Source organism: Pinus tabuliformis, chromosome 1_2 (assembly GCF_031772625.1).
Source record: "Pinus tabuliformis cultivar Carrire ecotype Pingquan chromosome 1_2, CPIR1, whole genome shotgun sequence".
Lineage (NCBI taxonomy): Eukaryota > Viridiplantae > Streptophyta > Pinopsida > Pinales > Pinaceae > Pinus > Pinus tabuliformis.
Window position 1 is genome coordinate 345,510,562 of NC_142298.1, and position 27,052 is coordinate 345,537,613.

The 27,052-nt window shown below is 40.3% G+C and overlaps 1 pseudogene; it reads right to left on the minus strand.

The window, feature by feature from the left end:
• Positions 1–27,052, minus strand: part of LOC149205787 (uncharacterized) — a 70,528-nt pseudogene that overhangs the window by 5,878 nt on the left and 37,598 nt on the right.

The following is a 27,052-nucleotide window of genomic DNA, read 5'->3' on the forward strand; positions in this document are numbered from 1 at the left end:
CACACAGAGGGGAAAATGAAGTGTGCCCCTTAGAAGCCTGTAATAGTATGCAGCTTGAAAGGAACACATGCTCAGAATGACATCACAAGCTAAAATGCAGAATAGTCCACAAGTTAAAGTGATAAGTTAAACCAACAACATGAATTCAAAAAGATCCATACAAATGCATACAAATTATTTCATAAGAAAATGCGTAAGTTAAACAACATACATTTCCAATGCAACTAGAATAGTCCAATTACATTAAAAACATATGCATGGAGGTGTGTTGGCTCTAATATTATTATTATAAGTGAAAGCTCCATCCATACATACACCATTGGCGAACACTAGCTCCAATAGTAGAACATTATACTAAAGAACACTTGATCCTCCAAAGAAGTATATTTGCTCTATGCTATGGAGAAGCCAAGGCTCTTCATAATACTCCCAAGTCTCTTATAAACATAAGCATAGCCAAAAGCTTGGCTCCCAAAAGCTAGTTCTATGAGTTATGAGGTTCTATTTATAACAAAGGGTGGGGTGACCCTTGACATTCCCATTTGTGACTCTTTGACTTTCCTCATGACTCTTCAACTTCATTACAAGTAACTCATAACATAACATGATGACTTTTCACATTCCACTAATGATGTTTGGAATTTCACTTACAACATATTTACAAATAATATTACATTTTCCACATGTACCCATGTAGGACAAAATAGACTAGAGACATCCTAACAAGACAAAGCACTATGATTTCAAAGTTTGAGGGAAGACCAACTCCGCAACCTCCACTTGGTGCTTCTCAGTCACATATTGATGTCAAGTTTGGTATTGTATGATGGTGTCCCCAAACTATTTGATGATTTCTTTATGAAAGCAAACTTTTGCCTCCATGGCATCCAGATATATGGTCTTGGAACCTGTATCCAACTCATTCTGAAGCATGTGCAACATAGTCTTAAACATGACAGGACCACCGATGTACTTCTGTCTGTTGCGTGCGCTCAGCTCCAAGTCTTCTCTGGTGGCCTCTCATCTTAGCTGCTCCAAGTACACATTGATCTCCAACAAAACTTGGTTCTTAGGTTCAGCATTGGTGAGGAAACCGATTGATGGGATCATGTGCGTTCTCACCATGACATCCAAACTATTGTACAACCCTGCATATGAGGCTTGTATGTTGCGGATGAATGGGGTGAGCTACTCGTAGTTCTAGATCAACATTCAGACCTTTTCTTTCTCCAGCTATGCCTATAGCTTCATCTCCTTCTCTAAGTCAAGTGCAGCCCCTTTGTACCGCATTCTCCGTAACTCTTGTACATGGGTGATGGCAACATATATGTTCTTGAGAGTTTGAACAAACTCTTTTCTCTGTTTTTGTAAGCCACACATACGAAAAACTTCTTTATGCTCGGTGACAAATCTATCATATAGCTTTCGCATGGTATCAGCAAGTTTTGATACTTTAGTGAGTATCACTATTTTCATCTACTCCAATGCGAAAATTGCATTCTACGTTGATGCTCAGAGTTGTTCTTCTTATTGCCTAGAAGCCTACAAGTTCTTTGGAAATTTCTCATTCTCGGCTGTCACATACTTAACATTTGAGCTTGTTTCTCCTACATAGGACAAGCTGACTTCGACAAGGGTGGTTGGATTCTTCTTAGTTTCTGACACTATCACCCTTTCCTTGATTAATGCAGGTGATGCATGATCATCTAGAAAGTGCTTCTTCCATTCTTGTACAATGCTCTTATGCAACTTGTCAAATGATATATTGCACAAATCCATGACTGAATCATATTCAAGGAGAAAAACATCTCCTTTCTCACTAAGGACTGGTTCTAATACTAGAGGTGGTGGCGACTAAGAGGTGACCTGTGGTGCTCTCAGCATTCGGTCAATGTCTTCATTTTGTGTTTCTTGTTCCAATTCCAAGTCTGTCACCCCGATCAATTGCTCAATTTGTTGAGCAATATCGCGATCCTGCATCTGTTCACCCTCTCCCTCAATTGTTGGTTGTTTCGACTCATCAACCTGTATTTGCGTTGTTTTCTCTGTGATTGTGCCTGGCGTTTATTCTTCTTCTTGTTTTTGCTTCTCTTCTCTTTCTCTCCTCCTCACCTCTTTTTATTCCTTTAACTTCTTCTCTGCCTCCTGAAACTTCAGTTATCCTTCTTTCAGCCTCTAATTTCATTTCTTCCTTCGCTCTACTCTCTTCATCTGCCGCTCCCACTTTTCTTCCACTACAAAAGTTGCCTTCTCCAAGATAGGATCTGCCTTCATTTTGTAGCTTTTCTTGCCTCTGGTTTCTCTGCAATCTTCCTCTTTCCTTTGTCCTATACTGGATTGCTGCTTTATGAAAATGTTTTGGTTGCTTCTGGAGTCGTTGTTGTTTGCAGAGTAGCCTTCCAAGTTCCCACTATACTGATGGGCTCACTGAGTTTGGAGGATTTGTAGCAGTACCTCCAAGGGTATTCCTCTGGCCAATGAAATATCCTGTGGATCAATGGAAAGTACACTCTTGTGTAGTGTTCCTTCCAAACACGATGGGGATCATATGGATTAAAGTCTTTGGTGCTGAATTCAAACTTCAGTATGTCCTTTGCCTCGACATCTTCATATTTCAAGCTCTTAATCTCATATAATCTTATCTGAAAAGGAAGAGCAGGTCATGGCACTTTATTCTTTCTATGTAGTCCTACTGACAACCCTGTAGCGAGGTGGTATGATAATTATTACATTATAATCTTGAAAGTGGCATACCTTGGTAGAACATGCGGAGGCTTATCTCCGCCAAACACTCTGATGAAGGTGCCACCTAGTGAGGCATACCAATCTACAATGTTTATTATTGCCTCGATTGCTTCTTAGAACATGCAAGGTGGATCATGCTCAAAGATAAGCTTGTACAATGGGATGATAAAATGGTAAGTTAGCCTTGCCATCACTCCTCGATAGCTACAATCAAAAAGCAACTTGCAATAGATGTTGACGACAATCTCTTTTGGTGTCCATGTCCAACTCATGCCAAGGAATTGTTGTTGGGCACAGATTGCATCCAATAAGTATGCAGACATATAAAACCTTGATTTCTCATTCTTGGGTGGATTTAGAGCCTTACCCAAATGGACTTTCAACTGATGAGCCAATAGATCTTACCAATTCAATGGCCTCCCATCATTCACCAACTGGTCCAGTAAGACCACCCACCCTTCACGAAAGGTTTATGTTTTCTCTTGACCATATATTCTGCAAGTAAAGATGATCAAGAACTAGTAGGCCTTCCTAAGGGACTTCTTCTTGTAAACATGAGTGGGTGTTTTTCTAAAGTTTGATGGCTCTTTCACCCAACACTTGACAATGTCTCTCATGTTCACATAGCTATTGGTGGACAGAAGAGTGAGTACATGCACTTCACCAGCTCAGGCAAGTGATACATTTTCTTAACGTTCTCTGTCCTGAAGGTGGCAAGCTCTCTCCCGTTGACACTGCCCAATGTCATAGTTTGTTCATCCATGTGTGAGACAATCTAGTCGATGATGTCCGCAAATGGGAAGGTAGGGTACCTGCATGCAACCTTGTATAACCGTAACTTCTGGATGCTAATATAAACTTATCGGTCTTCCAATTCTGCCTTGAAGTCCTTTGTAAAAATATCCTTGATCTACTCCCAAGTTAGTTATGTACCCTTCTCAATGAACAGTTGAGTATCTACATATACTAGTAAATCCACTAATATCTACTCAACTACTTCTCCAACAGTGCTCTCGGTGGTTTCCTTTGATGCAACTCTCATGGATGCCATGTTAAGTGTAATTGCTAGAGAGATGCTTAAAAACTTTTGTACCTTTGGGATAGAGAGGGCATTCATGGCATTGAGCAAATTTCAGCCAAAAATAAAAACAAATTCAATGCAAGATCAAGTAGCAATCCGAGCTAATGATGGAAATTATTGCGCAATTTTGGCTAACAAAGGTCACTGGCTGATTGGTTTCCTTCATGAACTATAGACAGAGAGGAATAGAAAGAACCAACCTGTGTCTTGCGCTAATCCTTTGATCCAATCCATCTCTTCTTTGAGAGCTTCCAGCTACCTGCTCCCTTACTTGCCCAGCTTCACCAAGTACCTGTAAGATCACAGAAGAAGAAAACTATACAAAGACATGGATCTATATTCATAAACAACTTAGGATCATATTTAAGTTAACCATACAAATGTAACAAGCATCAATGATACACAAGCATGGAGGAAAAACTCAAATAGTTTTTATTGATAAACAAGAAGATCCAGGAGGAGTTACAACCGATGATTCCTGACCCAGCATCAACCTCCCAGCAAAGAAGCCCCTCTTCACCTCCAACAAAGCATAAATCACCCAATACTCTGATATTTGTCTCAAAACCAACAACAATTCCTTACAATGTGCAAAATTCCAGCCTCCGGATCTCTGGGATGAGGGATCCATATATAGATGTATGCAAGGAGGATGAGTCAGCTTGTGATTTGATTAGTGTCTTCTCTCTGTCAGTTCTTGCTTGCACTTGGAGACTGAAGGCCTCTTACTCATCCTTTGTCGAATTCAGTGAGGCAAGTGTCATAGGAGAAGATTCTGGAAGCTTCCATTGTCTCTCCACCTCGCGGAATAACACTGCCATTTGTCATTTCTCGCCCAACGCACCCTCATAGTGCATTTAGGTGCATTGCAACGCACCTAGCTAGTGTTTTTAGGTGCTATGCAACGCACCTAGCCAGTGGAGCAGCTGAAATGATCCTGTTTTGACTTATTCTGAGCAGTTTCTGGTGGAGAACTTCTGGGAGAAGCTGTAATTTGTTGACCTTGTTCCTTTAGGGGTTAGAACAACACTTTTAGGGACTTAGAAGCCCTTGGTTTATGGACATTTCATGCTTGGAGTTGCAAGGCACAAAAATGTCTATAACAGTTGCCCCCTAAAATATGAGGTCGTTAATCGGGTGAAATGCTTTATTATGAGGATCCGAAGTTCTTTCAATGTTGGGAGGAGACCTGTAAAAAGATACAATACAATACATTATCTTCATACTGTTTTTCATGATCTAGCTGAGGTAGGCATTCCCATGCTCCGCTTTATAAATTCATTCTCATGTACATAGGACAGACAATCGTCTGAGTGTAGACTGATGATTCTGATAGAGCTATCATCCTTTTGGTAGGATGATTATCTTTGCTGCAATGTTGTACATTTAATGTCTTTATTTCCCTGAATATATATTGCAGCCCGGATGGATGAAACTAGATCCGGGGTCTTCAATCTCGTCCGATCTTCACTCAAAGTACAAGTCGATCCATGTGAGAAATGTCCTGAAGTCGAACATGGAAAGACATCGCTTGATTACCAGTCAATGATGTAAACTGTTAACAAGCGCAAGAGGAATCACCGATAATGATAATGATCCTCAAGGTACTGCAATACAATTCACGTGGTGTGAATAAAGGACTTGGTGTCGAACACCACGCAAAATCTTTCGGTCGAAGGTCATTGATGTAAACCTGTCGCCGGAAGTGAGAAACTTGCCATTGAGGCATGCAAGCTTCAAAGTACTGAATGGGGTGTTCCTAGACCAACTTCTTGGATAATGAGCTGATGTCGACAAGAAGTGATCCGTCACAGCAGGGCCTTAATGAATCCCACATCAATGACACGGAACGGGGCAAATGATTTTGATGGAGGTGAAAACGATCTGATGATATACGGTTTAGGGTGGCGGTCATGAAAGAATGGACTATAATGTATGGTAGTGGGTGGGACACAGGTGACTTCTCTGGATGACTTCTCTTGAACATGTCAGCGACACTGATGTGATGGATTGGTAGCATTAACCCCAAATGTGGATGGTATGGTGTGACCATGGCGATGTGACCGGTGAATGAAACAACCCAACCCGACTCAGACACGGAGTGGAAGTGTCATGTTCAAGAGCGACTTGCTACCAACAAAGTTTCTTTGAGTTTTCTTCCCAATTTTTCCCCAGTCATTGCTGACCAGTACCTCTTTATTTTTGTCAAGCTTGAGGAGGATAACATATGCTTGTTCTATAATTTTCCCTTCGGGCAAACCCATAGCTATGTTTTAACGAGCCTAGCGATAGTGAAACTCGTTCTCGTCTAAAGACAATTTTGTCGCTATTAATCTTTTTAACGAGTTTAACGACAAAGATAACTCGGTCCTTTTCAATTTTAGAGAGTCTGAAAAGGAACTTAAAGGAAACTCCAAAATTCCTTTTTCGTCATCTAATCCCTTAAGTCCGAAAAAGTATAAAACAATACATAAGGGATGAATTTTCGATACTTTTAACGAGCCGAATAAAACAAGCACTTGATCTTTTTGTGTAATAATCCCTCAGGTCCAAAAAGATTAAAATCTAGAGGAGGGATAGCACTTCCTGTCCCTTTAACGAGCTGGAGAGGCCAATGGCTCGGCAATCTTTTCATATTTTACGAGTCAGTTGAAAAGAGCTTAAAGAAGACTCGTCTTTTGAGGAACGAGTGATAAAATGGGTAGCAGCTGATTCCAGGTAAGGTTTGGAATTTTCCAATCACGGCAGTGTCACAAGGATGGCTAGTGAAATCACTCTTCGCAGCTGTTCCTCAAAATGGGTAAACAATCAAATGGAGGTGAATGATCGGCCAATGAAAAAGTGGAGGTGACGGTGCAAACACGACCAAGGCTTTAATGGCTGAAGTACTTCATTCACGGTGGTTATTTACCGGGGAATAGTTCATTTTTTAACGAGCTTAAACATGGGTGGAAACATTTGCTCAGTGCGCGTTTATTTTTTAAGGAGCTTGAACCTTGCGGTAACACTGCTCAATTAATCCAGTCGTATGATAAGAATGTCTCATATAAAATGACAATTTTTAGAGTTTTGCCCCACATCCTTTCTTTATGCAAGTTAGGAACGACCAATCCTACGGGTTTAAAGGGTTAGAGGTCCTAAAAATTTAAAAAATAAATAGTCGGTCTTTGCTTGCATGCCAAAAGGCTTGCATGCCCCCAGGTATAAAACAGAGTTTCAAGGTCACCCTCTATTCGAGCTGACAAAACATTTGTTTTATCAGGAAGGGTATACCTCTTATAGGTTACCCAAAGATTGTTCTATTCACGGCGTAAATAAAACACTTCTTCGATGATGTCTACCGAGATAAACAAAGGTGAGTGGCGGCGCTCGCCGACTCACATAACTTTGACAAGAGAATCTTGTACTAGAATAACCCCCTCTTCTAATCACAGACGGGGGTACAGACTAGGCATATTCTCCCGCGGAAACCTACTCTATACCCGAAGTTTCCCTACCGAAGCAGACCAGGATGCATGCCCCTTGGTTTTCAGTCATGTCCCCTCGAATTACTCGCGCTCATCGGGTGGACGGACTGGAGATTAAGACATTTCTTACGTGAAAAGACCATTCAGGGATGGTATATGACTATTTGATATGCGTGATCCGGGAAATGAAAGCTAGTCCACGAGCTTGACCACTCTTCCTTCGTGCAGAAAACACATTACTCTAAAGAGTGAGGAGACAATTGCTCCCATGCAATAAATATAGTCTCGTCTAAGGAGTAGATTGTAATCCAGGGGTTCTTGAACTACCATTACGTTCATGCGAACAGTTTTCCTTCTCAATGTTATGGGCACATCGGGAAGGATCCCTAAAGGTCGACTGGTTCCTTTATCAAAGCCTGTCAGATTTCTCATCTCAGGCAAAAGCGATGGCGAACCAAGCGCTTTCCAAGCAGTTGAGGAAAGGATACTCAAAGAAGTCCCCTCATCTATGATGGTACCAGCCATAACCATTCTATATATTTGAATGATAATTCGGAATGGTATGCTTGTTGGTAAACGGGGTCTGCCTAGTTGATTCCAGCCGAAGGAGACAACTAGGTTGCTTGGAGGTGGGACCAAATAGATGGCCGGGTACGGCTCTGATGAACTTCCTTCCTGCGGTAAAGGAATGGGTAAATGTCCCCCTTGTTTGTCGGAGTCTGTGTTTATGAAGAGAATTTGGACGGTGTCGTCCTTGTTCTCTTTAGTGACTGTATCATTTGAAGATGAAACCTCTGAAGGCAAGACCGGGTCAACTGCCGCCTCAACCTTTTGACTTTCGTCTGGTATGGATCCAGATGGTTTATCTTCAATGATAGGTGCTTCAGCCGACCACCTGAGCTAGCTAGCCAGATTTTCAACTAGTGACGGACTCGGCAAGAGTTTTTTATATCCAGGAGGAAGTCGTAACGATGAAACCGGACAATCATCCAAAACTCTTTTAGCTTCGTCTAAGAAGGGACAACGGTGAACGACATGATCGCCTTCACACAGTTTACAAGGAAATCTATATTTCCCTTTTTGTCCTGGGGCTTCACTTTCACTAGTTGACGGTGTGCTTTCAACATGATCATCAGAGGTTGATGACACCGGGTTGTGCAAACGAGGAGACCAGTCCCTTAATATCCGAGGGATGCAAGGACAATCTTTGTGAAAGTGGTCTCCTTTGCAAATGACACATGGCTATTTAGGCCTGGTCGGTGCAGTGTGTGGATTTTCGTTAGACGACACTCGTTTTCCCCCATTTGCCTTTGGCTCCTTCTTCTTCTTCTCTTTCTTCTTCTTTTCCTTCTTCTCCTTAGGAACTTTAATTTTGGCTTTACCAGCCCCATCAAGCGAAGAGGAAGGAGGAGAGGAAGAATTAGAGGAAGTAGAAGGTTGGTGGGCAACTCTGGACTCGTCTAATTGCTGATTCGATTGTTCAGGAATAGTGGTGTTCTGAACGACAGAGGTTGAGAAGAGCCATACAGGCAAACCAATTGTCAGTCCTGGAAGCGACAATGTGGCCATATGGGACGCACCAACATCTCCCCAAGAGGAGAAGGGACTAGGATTTCCTCCAAGGGGAATTCCTTGGTTGGTAGACTCCATTTTCTCAACCCAAGATAACCGTAGGAAAGGGTAATGAATATTCCGTTTAAAATAAATTTTTATATGCTTTGACACAACTTGTTTTTTCAGTTTTTAAGAGTCGAGAAAAAACAAAAGATGACTCTAGTCTCCTTCGATTTTTAATGAGCCTGAAGTGACAAGTGCTCAAATGGACCTTTTCCGTTAAGGAGTCTGAAAAGGAACGAAAGGGACTGCTCTGAAGGTCTAGGTAGAGGGAGAACCAAACCAATCGCAAAACTATAGAATACTTTTTACGGTACGGCAGTCAATCTTCCCGAATGCTGTGTTCATTGCATTGCGATCGATAGGGCGGCAGACACGGCTTCCTATGGATAAAGGATTTAAGCCTATAGGGGTCTCCCAAAATATACTCAACGGTATGTGGGAGCACAAGTCCATACTGGCACTTATCATCTCAAAGTGGAGGAATCACCCAACCATCAATGAGGACAACAGTTACTAGGCTTTACGACGCCGGAATACGTCTCTAGCCTAGACCTCTAAATGTTGTGCGTTAAGTTCCAAAGCGTTGTTAGATTCATTGAATTTATTTTAAGTTGATCTTGCTTATGAAGTTTGCCTTTTGAGTTCACCACGAGATGTAGATGTAATTCCTAAAATGCAATCTAAAGATGATAAACAAACTTTTATCTCTTTTATGCAATGAAAATCCTAGCTACTAGAGGAAAAGAAAGACACAATCTTTTCACAAAGAGCAAAGGGCACACTGTAAATGCACTTTCCTAAATCAAGCCAAACAGACTGTCAATATGCAAATGCACATGCATGTATTTGTTTTCGACTTTCTTAGTATTGATGCTAAAAAGAAAGTTGATGTAGTTGATGTACAAATCTGAATTTGCTTTCAAGCGACAAACACAAACAAGCTTCTTTTCGAAATCAAAAGATAGAGACGATTACGACACCTTGCGATTTTGAAATGAACACTCGTTTTTGACACTAGAAAATCACAAATTCAGACCAAAGGCAATAGTAAAAGTATAATCGACCATCAACAGCAATCAAACTTTCTCCTATGATCGAAATCGACACTTGCGACAGATCTAAATCAAAGGACGACAGTACGACTATTCTACTTTTGCAATGGAAAACTATAAACGACGCAACAAACACACAAAAACATCTACAGTTCTTTCGTACAAAGGAGGCGGAATAACAGCAAGGAAAAGGGGTTTTAAACAGACATATACTGATCACAGGCTGCAAAATTCAGAGACAAAACTGGAAAGAATGAAGCACAAGAACCTCAGCTGCACAGGGCTAGTCTGATCAGCGCACCTGTAACACAGAGAAACTGGATTGCAGCGCAGGTTGCCCTTTCGGGAAGTGCGCTGAAATGCAGGAACTCTTAACAGTACCTGCGCTGGGCCAGAAACGAGAATCTGTCTAGGTTCTGGGTCACGGTTTGCAGTTCAGTCTTTGGTTTTTGGCCGAGTAAAAGCAATCAATAATGCACAATCAGGGGTAGATCTAAGGAGGGTCTAAGAGCTATCAGAAGGGAAATCAGATAGTCTGTGAATCAGCTGTTCAAATCATAAGCAGATCCAGTGAATGGATTGAAGCAGCAGATGTCTACTTTGCATTTGTTATGGCAAATGCAGTTCGAATGCTACTTATAAGTTTATGAAACAAACAACAAAGAGATACACAAACAAACTAATTAGACATTCTTCCCCAGCGGAGTCGCCATTTTGTTACCGGGAAAAGTGTCTATTTAGAACTGCTCTATCCCACTAAGGTGTGACAGCTGCCTTAGAAACAAACAGAGAAAAACTACTATTGTATTTCCTTTATGAACTATAGACAGAGAGGAATAGAAAGAACCAACCTATGTCTTGCGCTAATCCTTTGATCCAATCCCTCTCTTCTTTGACAGCTTCCAGCTACCTGCTCCCTTACTTTCCCAGCTTCACCAAGTACCTGTAAGATCAAAGAAGAAGAAAACTATACAAAGACATGGATCTATATTCATAAACAACTTAGGATCAGATTTAAGTTAACCATACAAATGTAACAAGCATCAATGATACACAAGCATGGAGGAAAAACTCAAATAGTTTTTATTGATAAACAAGAAGATCCAGGAGGAGTTACAACCGATGATTCCTGACCCAGCATCAACCTCCCAGCAAATAAGCCCCTCTTCACCTCCAACAAAGCATAAATCACCCAATACTCTGATATTTGTCTCAAAACCAACAGCAATTCCTTACAATGTGCAAAATTCCAGCCTCCGGATCTCTGGGATGAGGGATCCATATATAGATGTATGCAAGGAGGATGAGTCAGCTTGTGATTTGATTAGTGTCTTCTCTCTGTCAGTTCTTGCTTCCACTTGGAGACTGAAGGCCTCTTACTCATCCTTTGTCGAATTCAGTGAGGCAAGTGTCATAGGAGAAGATTCTGGAAGCTTCCATTGTCTCTCCACCTCGCAGAATGACACTGCCATTTGTCATTTCTCGCCCAATGCACCCTCATAGTGCATTTAGGTGTGTTGCAACGCACCTAGCTAGTGTGTTTAGGTGCTATGCAATGCACCTAGCCAGTGGAGCAGCTGAAATGATCCTGTTTTGACTTATTCTGAGCAGTTTCTGTTGGAGAACTTCTGGGAGAAGCTGTAATTTGTTGACCTTGTTCCTTTAGGGGTTAGAACAACACTTTTAGGGACTTAGGAGCCCTTGGTTTATGGACATTTCATGCTTGGAGTTGCAAGGCACAAAAATGTCTATAACAGAGCTACACTAAGAATAAAATTAGTGGGGCTACACTAGTATTATAGAGACCTAACATGCCCCTCTCCTTCGAAAAAGTGTTGTCCTCAACGCTTCAGTGGTTCTGGATGCTCCTGTATAAAATTATCATCCTCTCATGAGGAATCTTTAGCAGGTAAGTTCTTCCACTTAATGAGATACTTTGAAATTGATCCATTCCATAGTTGGCAGGTTCTTGTTTTTATGATTGCTTTAGGCTCAAATATGATTTTTCCTTTGTCCTCAAGTTCTAGAAACATTGTTTAAACTAGAAGATTGTCACCGGTAAGCTTATTGAAGCATGAAACATTGGAAAATGGGTGTAGTCAGGAAATGCAGCTCCAATTTATATGCCATAGTACCAATATTTTGCAACAACTTGTAAGGACTGTAGTACTTGGGCGATAATTTATTATCCATCTTAGCTTTCTTCAGAGACATTTGTTTGTATGGTTGTAGTCATAAGAATATAGAATCACCTACATCAAAACTTCTTTCACTATGATGTTGATTTGCCTATTGTTTCATTTGTTTTTGTGCCAGAGTGAGGTTATCCTTTAATAGTTGGAGAACTTTTTGTTGATGCTCGATGTGATCTTCCACTGCTTGAACCTTAGAATTTTCTATTAAAGATGATGTGGTGGATGGTGGATGATATTGATAAAGCTCCATAAATGGGGTCATTTTTGCTACAGTATGGAAGGAAGTGTTATGCCACCATTCAGCTAGAGCTAACCACTTGACCCATTATGTTTTCTTACCAGATACAAATAAGTGAAGATATCCTTCCAAACATTTGTTCACTATCTCACTTTTCCCATCTGATTGAGGATGATAAGATGAGATACGAGCTAATTGAATACTAAGACAAGAAAATAATTTCGTCCAAAAATTTCCAGTGAGAATGGGATCTCTATCACTTACTATAATCTTTGGGTTTTCAAGAAGATTTTGAATTGTTTCATAAATGTAGTAGCAATTGTATTGACTTTAAAAGGATGAGATAATGCACAAAAGTGTGCATACTTGGTAATTCTATCAAATAACACCATGATGACACTCTTTCCTTTAGACTTTGGTAAAACTGTGATAAAATCCATTAAGACCTCCTCCCAACGTTGACTTGGAATGGCTAAAGGTTGTAATAGAACTAGGGTATTAAGTCTCAAATCTATTTTGTTCGCAAACTAAACATTCTACCACAAACTTCTAAATATCATATTTAAGTCCATCCCAAAAAAATTACTTCATGACCCTACCATAGGTTTTTAAAAATCCAGAGTGCCATCCTAAGGGAGAGGTGTGCAATTCCAAAATAATCGTTTGTTTGACTTGGGAATTATTATAAAGATATAAGCTATATTTTTACCATAATGAATCATTTTTCCAACTAAATGTATCAAATGTAATTAGATGTTGTTGCAAATTTTGAATGAGTTTCTACACCTCTTCATCATTCTTCCATTCATCCCTTGCTTCGGTTATCCACTCAGGTTTGATAATAGAAATGGTACAAAGAAATTATTCCACGTCCTAATACTTTCTTGAGAGTGCATATGCAACAATGTTTTTATTCTCTTTTTTGGAGATGATTTCAAATTCATAACCCAACAACTTTGTCACCCATTTTTTCTTCTCTTCTGAAGATAATATTTGTTCCAGAAATTATTTACTACTATCATGATTTGTTTTTACATTGAAGTGTCTTCCCATTAGGTATGGTCACCATTGATTTAGTGCATGTAGTATTTCCAACATTTCCTTCTCATAAATAGGTTTGTGTAAATACTTTCCTTTGATTAGACAACTTTCATTAGAAATGGGTCTTCCCTCTTGCATTAAAACAAAATCAATTCCATTTCATGAGGCATCACACTCCACAATAAAGGTTTTTGTGAAATCTAACGTAGCTAAGGCTGGTGCTTGGAACATTGCCTCTTTAAGATGTTCAAAGGCCTTAGTTTCTTCTAGATTCCAAGAAAATGCATCTTTCTTCAGTAATGATGTTAGAGGTACTGCTGTTCTCCCATAATTATTAGCAAACCTGCAATAATACCCTATCAACCAGAGAAATCCTCGAAGATGCTTTATAGTCGTGGGGATTTTCTATCCTTAATGGCTTTAATTTTGTTAGTGTCTACCTTAACACCCTCATGAGAGACAATATGACCCTAATATTCCACCTCCTGTACTCCAAAGAAACATTTGGAGGTTTTTGAATATAATTATTTCTCCTACAATAGTTTGAGCACCCTCTCAACATGTTGAACATGATACTTCCAAGACTTGTTGTAGATTAGTATATCATAAAAAATACTAACACAAATTTTCTAATGAAGGGTTTGAAAATGGAATTCCTCAAACCTTTTAATGTGGAAGGTGCATTAGTAAGGCCAAAAGGCATGACCAAAAATTCATAATGAACATCATGAGTTCTTAATGCTATTTTTGGAATATCTTAATTCTTCATTCTAATTTGATGATATCCTGAACAAAGATCCAACTTGGTGAAGTAAATTTATCCATTTAAATCATCCAACAATTCATCAATGAAAGGAATTGGAAATTTATCTTTAATACTGATATTTTTGAGCTCCCTATAATCCATACACATATGCTATGATCCATCCTTCTTGTGCACCAATACTACCAGAGAAGAGAAAGAACTTTGGCTAGGTTAAATTATACCAGCCTCTAGCATTTCTGCAACCATATGTTCAATTTCACTCTTTTGGACATAAGTATATTTGTAAGGCCTAATGTTTGGAGGAACACTTCTTGGAATCAAATGAATAGCATGATCATGATCATGAATAGGTGGTATGCCTTTGGGAATCTCAAACACCTTGGAATCATTGTCCAAGACTTTTTTGATATATGGAGAAATATATTATTTTGATGTTTGAACATCTAGTGAGCATAATTGTGCAATTAAGCCCTGTTGTTATTTCTTGAGAAGATTTGTCATCCCATTAGAGTTGATTATATTTCTTGGTTTCCCTGTAATACCTCTTAATTCAAATTCCTTTCCTTCCCAAAAAAAAATCAAGAAAAGTTCTTGAAACTTGAAATTTATCATCCCCAAAGATTGTAACCATTGAACTCCTAGTACAACATCAATACCATCCATTGGAATGGAAAGAATTGGACTATTAAATACATATTCCCTCATGGTTAGCTTGATATTATGGCATTTTGAGAGTTTTGAGAATTCAGAAATTCCACAGTATCCATTTTTGAGTTGATGTTTCGAATCTATAGAAAGACTCATCATCATGACAAATTTTCAAAGAAGAGAAGGAGATAAAGGAAATAAATAAAGGATGGAGTGAAATTGTATGTAATTCCACATGTCACTATTTAAGCCTCCAGTCCTGAAATTGATACACAAGAAACTAAATTTTGTTCTCTTTGTGTAGTGTTTTAAGAAATTCCAATCCAATGCTTGAAGAGAAAGTTATTACGATTTTCCCTCAGTCACTTTTTTGATACTGGATTCTAGAGAATGAAAAAGCCCTAACTTCTTCAGACCATATCATAGAAAATATAATGAACCATGATATGAAATTTCAGCATGACATTAACCAAGATTTTGGCTCCACATGGTCGCAATTTTAGCTTCTGAAGCTTCATAGAAAAAATGTTATATAGAAAATTCCACAATGTAGAAAAACCATATAATCCAAAGTTCTGATACAAAATGTTATGCAACCAGCTCACAAAAAGATAGATCAATGGCTTAAAAAGTATCCCCTTCGAGGGGGAACATCCTTTACATTACATAAATGAAAAATTCTTCGATGATACAAATGAAAAGACCTCCTTTGTATATATAAAGGAGTCTAAGGGGTCACAATATTATCAGAGCATACATAACAATAATAATATAGGGGTGAAACAATAACAATAGTGGGCTTCTATGGGGCACAAAAATAACAAAATGGGGACTACATGGGCACAACAATAAAAATAAGGGGGCTACACTAGTATTATAAGAACCTAACAGGAGCTCCAGAAATTTGGGATGTAATCGACCTGAGAGAAATAGAGATCAAAAGTAAGTGATGACCATGTCTTTTTGTGACTTCATGAAGAAGAAATACTTAAGAGGATATCCTAGTACCTTCAAGTCATGGGAGACAGAGGTGTGGCTATCCTACTACTTGAAGTTGAGCTAGCAGAATAATGGCAATGAAAGAGAGCAATTAAGTTCCATACATGTTAGTGATAAATGTTGGTGCACTCCAACCTGTAGATTAACAAGAAGGGAAGTTTTTCCTTAGACACACGAGGTGACATTCTAAATAATAGTATGAGAGAAAGATAAAAACCCAGAAGGAATATGGCCGACAAATCATGAGGACCGTCACGACTTCAACCCAAAACAAGAACCCAAAGATACCATTCAACCACTTCATAAGGAATTACAAAATACCCTATTGATAAAATCTGAGAATGCGTGTGCTTACCTTTTTATCCCCTTCAAACAAGTAGGGTTTCCAAATTTGCTTGGTCAGCCTCTGCTACTCCCTATACAAATAGTGGAAACAAAATTAAAAGCCAGACCACATTTACCATGTTCATGGTAGCTTCATAGTAGCATGAATTAAGGAATAGTAGAGAAAAATCGATAATAGGAAAGCAATAAGCCCAAGGTGCAGAAAATTTACCTGAGAAACTAAGGGTAACGAGGTTGGAAAGAAGAGACCCTTGCACGATAAAAATCCACTGGAAAAACCCAAAACCATACCTAAACATTACCAACTGAAGTTGAAACAAAGAAACCCCTACACGAGTAGCGCAACTAGAAAACCAAAAACTAGATCTAGAAATTATTCATTGAAGAGGGATTACAGAGAGATGGTCAGGAACATTAAGGCTAGGAAAAAAAACCACCACTAGGAAGACTATAAAAAGGAGAGAAAATTTAGTTTATAAAAGAAAAATACAAACTGAAACATAAAAATAGTATACCTGTAATGGTTGGGAAGGACAACTGTGAAGGCTGGAAAAATGTGGCATGCCTTCAATACCCTTGTGTGTTAACTAGAGGCCGAATGTTGAGAAGAGTTACTGGAGGAAAGATGTGGAAATAGTAACAAACTGGAGAAGAGAAAAAATGAATTCAATTGAACTTGTTGTGGTGTAGAAATATTAGGGTTAGCGATTTTGGATCTTGTCCCTTGATTGTCCAACCTTTCATCTCCACCATTCAAGTGTTGATTGAGCGATCACATGAATACCATGTGATGGAGGAGAAGATGGAAATGATGGATTAGGTAGTGACTTTTCCCAAGGCAAAGTGCTAACACTTAGCTCAAATGCATTATAACCCATATAAACAGGCATCAGGTGGATTTAACCTTGTGCCTATATAAATTAACCACTAGTAAGTACTCTTGTGGAAAACCACACCTTAATTAATATTTGTATAAATTAGAAAACTTACATTTGCACACCATATACATAAGTTGACATAGGAATGGTAATACAAGGCTTATGTGGAGTGGGAATAAATGTGTTACTAAATAAAAATGTGGGAGAAATTAATATTTTCTATTTGCTCATTAATGGGAGACGTAGTGGGATGGATATGTGTATTTAAATGTTTGTATGGGTTTTAGGTGATGGTTTTGTAGATTAAAGGTAGTGTGCTAACAAAGGTAAACCCATAAATTATAAGGAGCTGGTTATAAAAAAGACAACAAGGAAAAGGTTGATGAATTGAATTAGTGAAAGATGGGACTAGTTATCATATGCATAAGATATTTCTACGAACCAATGCAAAAAAAATAAAAATTATACTTAAAAAAAAACTAGGAAGTGTTACTGGGTATGTGACAAGCGGGATGGTGAGAGTTGACTAGGAAACTCTAAGCCTGGTTATGGGAGGTTGGGATGGCGCAAGCAATTGTGAAGAGTATGCACAAGCCGCCAACCTATGCATGCTCTTTTGTCTTTGGTGTTTGGAATTTCAAACAACAATTAGAGTTTTTTGAATAGTGTGGTAGGGGGTAAACTTCATCAAGTTTGGCATCCGAGGGAGGAAAGTGTTGGATATTGATCCAGGTGGATATTGGTGGCCACCTGCCAAGTCCACCTGGACCCCCACCATTGTCTGTCTCAGCATTTTCAATTTCCTTAATTGTAGCACAACTTACTATTTTTAGCAGTTTTCCGGGTCCTGAACTTCCGGAGCCGTTTTGAGGCCCTAAACGACATTTTTTGGGGAATCCGGGGGCAACATGGGACCGATGTTGCCCGTTCCAACAATGGTAGTACTCGGATAGATCTTTCTAGTGAGCTATTGTATGCGTCAAACGGAGATCATATGCCAAAGTTACGACCCCGGGAAGTTGATGTACCAATTTACCCCAAACGGGGCCCACAGTTTGGCGTTTCATCTCCTAGGGTTAGGTTTTGGAATGTTAAGGGTTTTTTTCATTGTTTCTCAACAATAAATAGGCCTTCGAGCCTCATTGTAACACAATTCAGAGGCATGTAGCCATCACATCTCTTCTCAGAGATAAGCTACCATCGCCCTAGCTGGTTTATTTCCATTTCTGTTTGTAAGCATATTTCAGTATTTTCCATTAATGAAATGAAGTATTATTTCCGCTGCATCTTTGTGTCTATGGTTATCTCTGTAATTTGTTGCGTTCCTGTTTAAATCCAGATCAGTGGTATCAGAGCGGTCTGCTTTTTCTCTGTTGTTCTTTGCATGTCCCCAACAAGGTCGGGATATAAGGAGTTAGGGCTTGAACTGGTTGAACCTTTGCAAGACCAGCCTCGCAAATCCCGACGGCCTCCCATGGCAGACGAGAAGAAAGACGAGGGGGCAGGAGATCCCATCAAAATCTTGCTCGAAGAAGCCCTCGAGCGACAACGGAACGCGATGATGGACAGCTTTGCCCAGATCCTTCAGCGGCTACCCAGAAGCGACGCATCGGCTTCCAGCAGCTACCCTGGAAACACCACACCCTTTAAGGTACAAGTTAATTTTGAAATCCCCATATTCGAGGGTCAGATAGACGCAGATGTCGTAGATAAATGGTTAAATCTGCTAGAGGGTTATTTTTCTGTTCATGATTTTTCGAGTCGGGAAAAGATTGTTTTTTCTCTTCTCAAAGCAGCCCCCCACGTCAAGGACTGGTGGGAAACCTACTGCGAGCAGAAGGATGAAAGTACTGGCTCACTATTTTCAGCCGCACCCACCTGGGATTCGTTCCGGGATGCCGTCAAGGAGCAGTACTACCCTGTTGGAAGCTATGAGGATGAATACATAAAGTGGACCACGCTGCGGCAGGGAAGGGACCAAGACGTGCCGAAGTTCACCAATATTTTCCATACCCTTCGCACAAAGTTGGGTATCAAGGATTCAGAGCAACATTTGATACTCAAATACCATGGCTGCCTGCACAAGTACATCCAGGAAGAAATACAATTCCTAAACATCCCCTCGCTCGCCGCAGCATACCGATATGCCGTCAAGGTCGAGCAGAAGTTTAAACAAAAGAAGCGAGATTTTGGATCTGCGAATCCAAAGCAGGGGAAAGGTGCCCCAAAACCACAGAACAAAGGACAAAGCCAAGGCGGGATAGGCCAAGACAACCAGCCGAAGCTGCAAGCAAAGAACAGCGCCGCAAAGCCGAGAAAGGACACTGGAAAATGGTGCGAGTTCCATAAGAGCTCCACTCACAACACAAGTGAGTGTCGGGCCAAGCAGTCACTGGTGGCTGAGCTAAAGGTTTCAGAATCAGATGCATGTTCCGACTCTGAGTCAGAACCCGATAAGGGGTATGAAAAATGGAAGCAGATCATTGATGCGGATCCCAGTGCCACTGTTGCTACCCCAAAGATCCAGAAAAATGAACCCGGAGATCCAGAGGAGGAGGAGCGTCTCTTCCACTCTTAGATGTGGGTAAAGGGCTCCCCGATACAGTTCATTGTTGATAGCGGGAGTCAAAAGAACCTCATTTCGGCAGAGGTCGTGAAGCGGTTGGGCTTACCGACCACAGCACATCCACAGCCATACACCACTGGATGGCTGCACCAAGGACGAGATCTTCGTGTGAGCCAGCAGTGTCGCCTTCCATACAACATCAAGCCCTTCACGGATGAGGTATTGTGTGACATTGCTCCCCTTGAAGTTTTTGATGTATTACTAGGAAAACCATACTTGTGGAAGCGACATGCTGTGTATGAATCAAGACCCCGTGTTGTTATTATTACATTGGGAAATAAGTTGTTCAGGATACCAGAGGTAGCACCACCTGCCGCCATCTCTTTGATTACTGCAAAACAATGCAGTAAGATCATTTCCAAAACCAGGAAATTTGTTTTCCTGATGATACGCCCTCAAGGAAAGAAGAAGACAGTGGCCGCGGCCTCTAGACGGGGTCCCTCTGCACGACAACTACAGATGGAGAAGATTGTGGAGGAGTACGAGGACATCTTCACCTCCCCGGCAGGGGTGCCTCTGCACTGTCAAGTCAAGCACTCCATCGATCTGACCCCAGGTGCGCTGCTACCCAATGGACCAATTTATCGGTGCTCCATTATGGAGAAAAATGAAATCAAGAGGCAGATTCAGGAGCTCCTGCAGAAAGGTCACATCCATCCGAGTTCATCGCCCTGTGGGAGCCCGATCGTGTTGGTACAGAAGAAGGATGGGATGTGGAGACTCTGTATTGACTATCGGGCACTGAACAAGATCACTGTCCGTAATAGGTACCTGATCCCACGGATTGATGACCTCCTAAACCAACAAAAGGGGGTGAAATATTTTAGCAAGATCGATCTGAAGTCAAGATATCACCAGGTACCAATCGAACCCTCTGATGTGTGGAAGACTGCCTTCAAATCCAAGGAGGGCCTCTTCGAATGGTTGGTCATGCCTTTCAGATTGACGAATGCTCCTGCAACCTTTATGAGGCTAATGGATGACATCTTGCGGCCATTCACCAACTCCTTTGTAGTAGTATACTTGGATGACATTCTGATCTTCAGCCAGAGTTGGGAAGAGCACCTCCACCACATCCGACAGGTTCTCCAAACACTGCGGCAACACAAGCTATGTGCCAATTTAGAGAAATGCACTTTTGGCATGACCCAGGTTTAGTATCTGGGATACATCATTGATGAACAGGGGGTGCATGTCGATCTAGCCAAGATCCAAGTCATTCAGGATTGGCCCTCTCCAACCACTCTAACAGAGCTCCGCAACTTTCTAGGTCTTGCCAACTTCTACCGCAGGTTTGTGTTGGGGTTTTCTCATATTTCTTGGCCCTTGAGTCAGGTCACCAAGGGAGGGGCAAAAGCCATATTCTTTTGGTCTAAATCTCAACTGAAGGCATTCATGGAGTTGAAGGATCGCCTCTGCACGGAACCAGTGCTCGCGTTACCAGATTTACAACAACCATTTGAGGTCGAGACAGATGCCTCTGACTATGCTATTGGGGCAGTCCTTACTCCACATGGACATCCAGTGGCATATCACAGTGAAACACTTTCAGACACAGTCTGGAAGTACCCCACTTATGATAAAGAGATGTATTCCATTGTACAGGCCTGCCGACAATGGAAGCATTACATTTTGGGGAAGGAAACGGTCATCCACACAGACCACCGACCCCTGCAGTTCATACAGACCCAAGGGAAATTGCAGAATGATTGCCATCAGAAGTGGTCTACATACCTGCAACAGTTCCACTTGAATATCAAGTATAAGAAGGGTAGCACCAATAATGTTGCAGATTGCCTCAGTCGACCACCGATCATGGCGTTAACCACCGTGCTCAACTCTTGTGCGCACGAGACTTCTGATTGGCCACTTCTCTACAAGAGCGACCCAGAATTCGGCCACACATACCAGACACTCTTTGAGGGTTGGCGTGTTGCAGATTTTCACCTCCAGGATGCCCTATTATGCCACCTCGGTTACCTTTGTGTTCCTTCAAGCGAGCGTGCCAAGATGATTTGGGAAGCACACTACAGTCGGGCTGCTGGGCATTTCGGGGTCGAGAAAACAGTGGCAGTACTGCAAAATTATTTCTATTGGCCGAATCTTCGACAGGATGTTGGGAAGTACATCAGATCATGTACTGCCTGTGCCATTGCCAAACCGACCATTAAGAAGCACGGCCTCTATACCACGTTGCCTACCCCTAGTCGACCTTGGGAATCCATCTCCATGGATTACATGTCAGGCCTTCCTTCCACTAAGCATGGAAATGACTGTGTTTTTGTGGTCGTCGACAGGTTCTTGAAGATGGCCATTATGGTGGCCTGCAAGAAGAATATCACAGCAGAAGCCACTGCTAAACTCTTCTTTGAACGAGTGTGGGTGCACTTTGGGATCCCACAGTCTATCATCTCAAATCGGGACAGTCGGTTTCTCAACACATTTTGGTCCAGTCTCTGGTCAATGTTGGACACCAAACTCACGAAGTCCACAGCCTTCCATCCTCAAACTGATGGACAGACAGAGGTTGTTAATAGGATGATTGTGCACATTTTGCACATGTATAACTCCAAGCATCCACGCACATGGGACGAGAGCCTCCCCTATGTTCAGCACAGCTACAACCGAGCTCTTCACAGCTCCACTGGCCATAGCCCTTTTTAGGTGGGTTTGGGATTCCAGCCACTATGCCCCATTGATGTGGCCATGCCACTTGCAGCTACTCACATGAATTCAGCTCATGTCCAGTCCGAAACAGATAAGGCCACCAGCTTCATTGAGCGCATCCAACATATTCGCCAGTAGGTCCATGAAATTCTTGAGAAATCAAATGCCAAGTCCAAGCAGCGACATGATCAACATCGGATGCCACACAAGTTTCAGGTGGGCGACAAAGTCTGGTTGCATTTGCAAAAGGAACGCCTTACTGGAGCCTATCGGAAATTGAGACCACTCCGATATGGTCCTTACACCATTACTAAGGCTATGGGAGACAATGCATTTGAGCTCAGCATTCCCCCATTCCTTGGCCTGCACCCAGTGTTCAATGTGGACCGCCTTCGGCCATACTTTTCACCATTGCTAGACACATCTGACATTGCAGAACAGCTCAAACCCACAGAATTAAATCCAGATTGCATGGAACAAGCTGCAACTGATCGGATCATCGACACACAAATCAAGAACACTCGCCAACAGAATATCCAACTGTATCGAGTTTTCAAAGCAGGCCAACTCCTCAGCAGGGAAAGTGGCTCACCAGGGAACAAGTTCAGCAAAAGTTTCCTCATCTCATGGAGGAGCTCAACGCAATGGGGACCATTGCTTCCTAAGGGGGGAGGAATGATCCAGGTGGATATTGGTGGCCACCTGCCAAGTCCACCTAGACCCCACCATTGTCTGTCTCAGCATTTTCAGTTTCCTTAATTGTAGCACAACTTACTATTTTTAGCAGTTTTTCGGGTCCTGAACTTCTGGAGCCATTTTGAGGCCCTAAACGACGTTTTTTGGGGAATCCGGGGGCAACATGGGTCCATGGAATGGACCGACCGATGTTTCCCATTCCAACAATGGTAGTACTCGGATAGATCTTTCTAACGAGCTATTGTATGCGTCAAACGGAGATCATATGCCAAAGTTACGACCCCGGGAAGTTGATGTACCAATTTACCCCAAACGGGGCCCAGAGTTTGTCGTTTCATCTCCTAGGGTTAAGTTTTGGAATGTTAAGGGTTTTTTTCATTGTTTCTCAACAATAAATAGGCCTTCGAGCCTCATTGTAACATAGTTTAGAGGCATGTAGCCATCACATCTCTTCTCAGAGATAAGCTACCATCGCCCTAGCTGGTTTATTTCCATTTCTGTTTGTAAGCATATTTCAGTATTTTCCATTAATGAAATGAAGTATTATTTCCGCTGCATATTTGTGTATATGGTTATCTCTGTAATTTGTTGCATTCCTGTTTAAATCTGGATCAGATATTTTCATGTCACTGGCAGTTTCATGCAAAAATAAAAGGTGTATATGGTTTGTCAGATGAAGGTGTGTCTCATCTTTTGATTTTTGTGTATAGCATTCTGGCAAGCCCCCTTGTTTATCCCTTTGACTTCCTTAGGGTTATCTTTCTTCCTGGTTGGGGGTGGGAGTTCTATTGTATGTTCTGCCTCTTTGGAACCTGTAAGTGTTGCCTAGCCTTTTATAAGTCCTCAACTAGAAGTTGGAGCTAGACACTAGTGTGCTTCTAAGTGCAGCATGCCCTGTCTTTTGTTCTTGGGATAGCCTTATATGTGTGCCTTCATTTCAGGTGATCCTTGAAAGTTAATTTCGACTGGCTTTAGTTTTTATTTCAGGGATAAGATATTTTTTCTTTTTGGTTTGCTTATTTTTTATTGTGTGCCACCTTTCTTCACTGAGTGGTGTGGTGTTAATCTGGCTAGAATAGCTAGTGTGAACGGAAGCAGTCTGGTGGTATGTTTTAATGGGACTTTGTTGGGTGCAGAGCCTGATTATCTTCTTTATTTAGAGGTATCGCCACATTGGACTTCAGCTCGTAATGTGGTGGCAACGTTGCCTGTAAAATTTACACTGCTACATTGAGTGAGCAACATACGAGCATAACCAATTTCATTCCTAAGATGGCGTCAAACCCAAGAACACCATGACTTGTTGGAACCATGATGAACCATTTGGAGCTAAGCTTAACAGAAATGACTCCCATTGCTTCCTGGGGTGTTTCAGATTAACGGATGACGTTAGGGAGCCAGGGGACTACCTTGCCTCAACACGGGGTTACCACAGGTTAAGGCGTGGGCCTGAGGGGGCAAACATGATTAGGCAGAGATCTGACAGTAGAAGTTATGTTTAATTTAGGGTTTTTTTCCCTAGAAGGCAACCCCTCACTATATATGAGGGAAGGCGTGGGCCTGAGGGGGCAAACATGATTAGGCAGAGATCTAACGGTAGAAGTTATGTTTAATTTAGGGTTTTTTGCCCTAGAAGGCAACCCCTCACTATATATGAGGGAATTGTGTTACATCTATGTAGATTTGTATTCTGAGTGAGAAGGAGAGAGGAGATTGTGTGAGAGCAAAGAGGGAATTACAACGGATTTGCTGTAGGTTGTATCTCTTCAGTTTGTTGGATAATATAAAATGAAGGACTGGCTATTTCTCCGTGGACGTAGCCCAAATTGGGTGAACCACGTATATCAATGTCTCTCTTGTTTTATGTGTTTTCTGTGTTTATATTTTTTCAATATTTTAAGTGTTCCATTTCTTTGTATATATAATTCTCTAACACTTTGGTAGTGCATTAGGGTAGCCTTGGCCAGTTGTCATTGTTCTCACAAGCAACTCAAGCTTGGTATTGGGATAATTCCACGGCTATTCCAATGGCAGCGGAGACATTTCCAAACATGTGTATAGTGTCGAAGATAGGGTCTTATTTTATACATGCCAGAGGTAAGTGGACAATGTATAGGCAAAGAGACAAACCCCAGATGGGTCTAGGACCGTGGGGGAAATGAGCAAAGCAGGAGAGAAAGTTGCAATAGGAGGGGGTGTTGGCAGAATGGAGGTTGAGTTAGAGGAGGAAGTGGACACTAATTAGGCTCCTTTTCCTGGCCACATCGTTCTACCCGCCCCCCGTTCGACTTTAAGGACTCTCAAATGTGGTGTATCATCCATTTGTGGGAAGAATTGGAGCATGACAGTCATGATGACTAGAAGGAAGCTATAAGCTTCATGAATGACCTACAACAAAACCAGTGGAACATGGTATACCATTTGGTGTCACTTTGACTGAGTCAATGAAGATTGGCAGAGCGTATGGACCAAATGTAGGAAAGGATTGCACATTTAGATTTTCATGTTCATGGAGATCGTTGGTCGCTAGATCCCCCGAGGAAAGTTTTGGTTATCCCTATACAAGAAAATCATCTTGTCCCTTGAGATTGATGGGATGTCTCTTAAAATTAGAAGCCTTTTGGTCACTTTGGTCATTTTGTTTATGGAATGTTTGTGAATTTTGGAAATTTGTAATTAGTTTTTGTATCACTCTTTTTTCCAACAAATATAGTAGGAGTGAGGCCATAAGATTAACATATTATGTGTATACATGTTGTAATATCTAGCTAAATTAATAGAAAAAAATTTATAAAAAAAATAATTCTGGTAATTTAAAATTACATAATTTTAATAAAAAAATATTTGATAAACAAATAAAACCAAATTCATAAAAAAAATAAAAATAAAAATTCGTCCACTTAAATAATAAAATTTTTAGCCTAAATTTGATAGCTATCCAAACTCTAAAATTTAATCAAATCCAATATCTATCTAAACTCTAACTTTAAATAAGTTATTAAATATATAAACTCAACATTTTAAATGCAACAAAGATCCATCCTAATTATTTTGTTTATTTTTCTAATTTTAAATATGAAATATTTTTAAATTAAAACATTATAACCTAATTTATTTTTAAATTATTAAAATTTAAATTATCTTAAGAGAAGAAAAATATTATATGAAAACGTTTCATAATAGAAATAGGTGAAATAAAACTATAACTTCTCACCAGTTTTGTGCATACTATGCGAGAGTTACAAAAAAAAAAAAAAAAAATTACTCATACCTACTCATCAATTTTCACAATTAGCAATTTTTTTTTAATTGTGCTTATAGTTTTAAGAAGCATTACACTCACAACCTAATATTGTGGAGATGTTGTAGAGGAGTATTAGATAAAAAACTTAAAAAAAAAAGTGCTAGAAAAAATATATAAACTAAATGGGTGATAAATATCTATAGATACTAATCCATGACAGACATCAAAACACTTCTTCATGATACAACTCAAATTGCCAAAATTGAAAAAAATTATAGAAGTTAACTAAATTATTACTTTCTTTAAATTATTATTATTTATTAATAAAAGAATTTATATACATGTTAAACATATATAAAACACGTAACAATATTCTTAACTATAGAAATTGATCCCCACTTTATCATGGAGATTATAAAACTATAAAAAAAAATTATGATGTTATGGGGAAATACCATGGCTTATCAATACCACATGGCTAAAAGACCATAACTCATTTTATATGTCATTGGTTCATATGAAATTTTGTTTTTCCTTTAATTTATAATGTTTTATCAATTTGATTACAAGGGTAGAAAGAACATAACTACTTTTGAGACAAATATCAACCTTGGATCTGTAACTACTACTAGGAATGTTCTAGAATGGTGCAATATATGATATGGGTGCTCTACCTGATATTGATGATTATTGTCTATCAATATGCTTCGTTCATTAATTTTTATCTGACTGACAAAGATGCCTTGA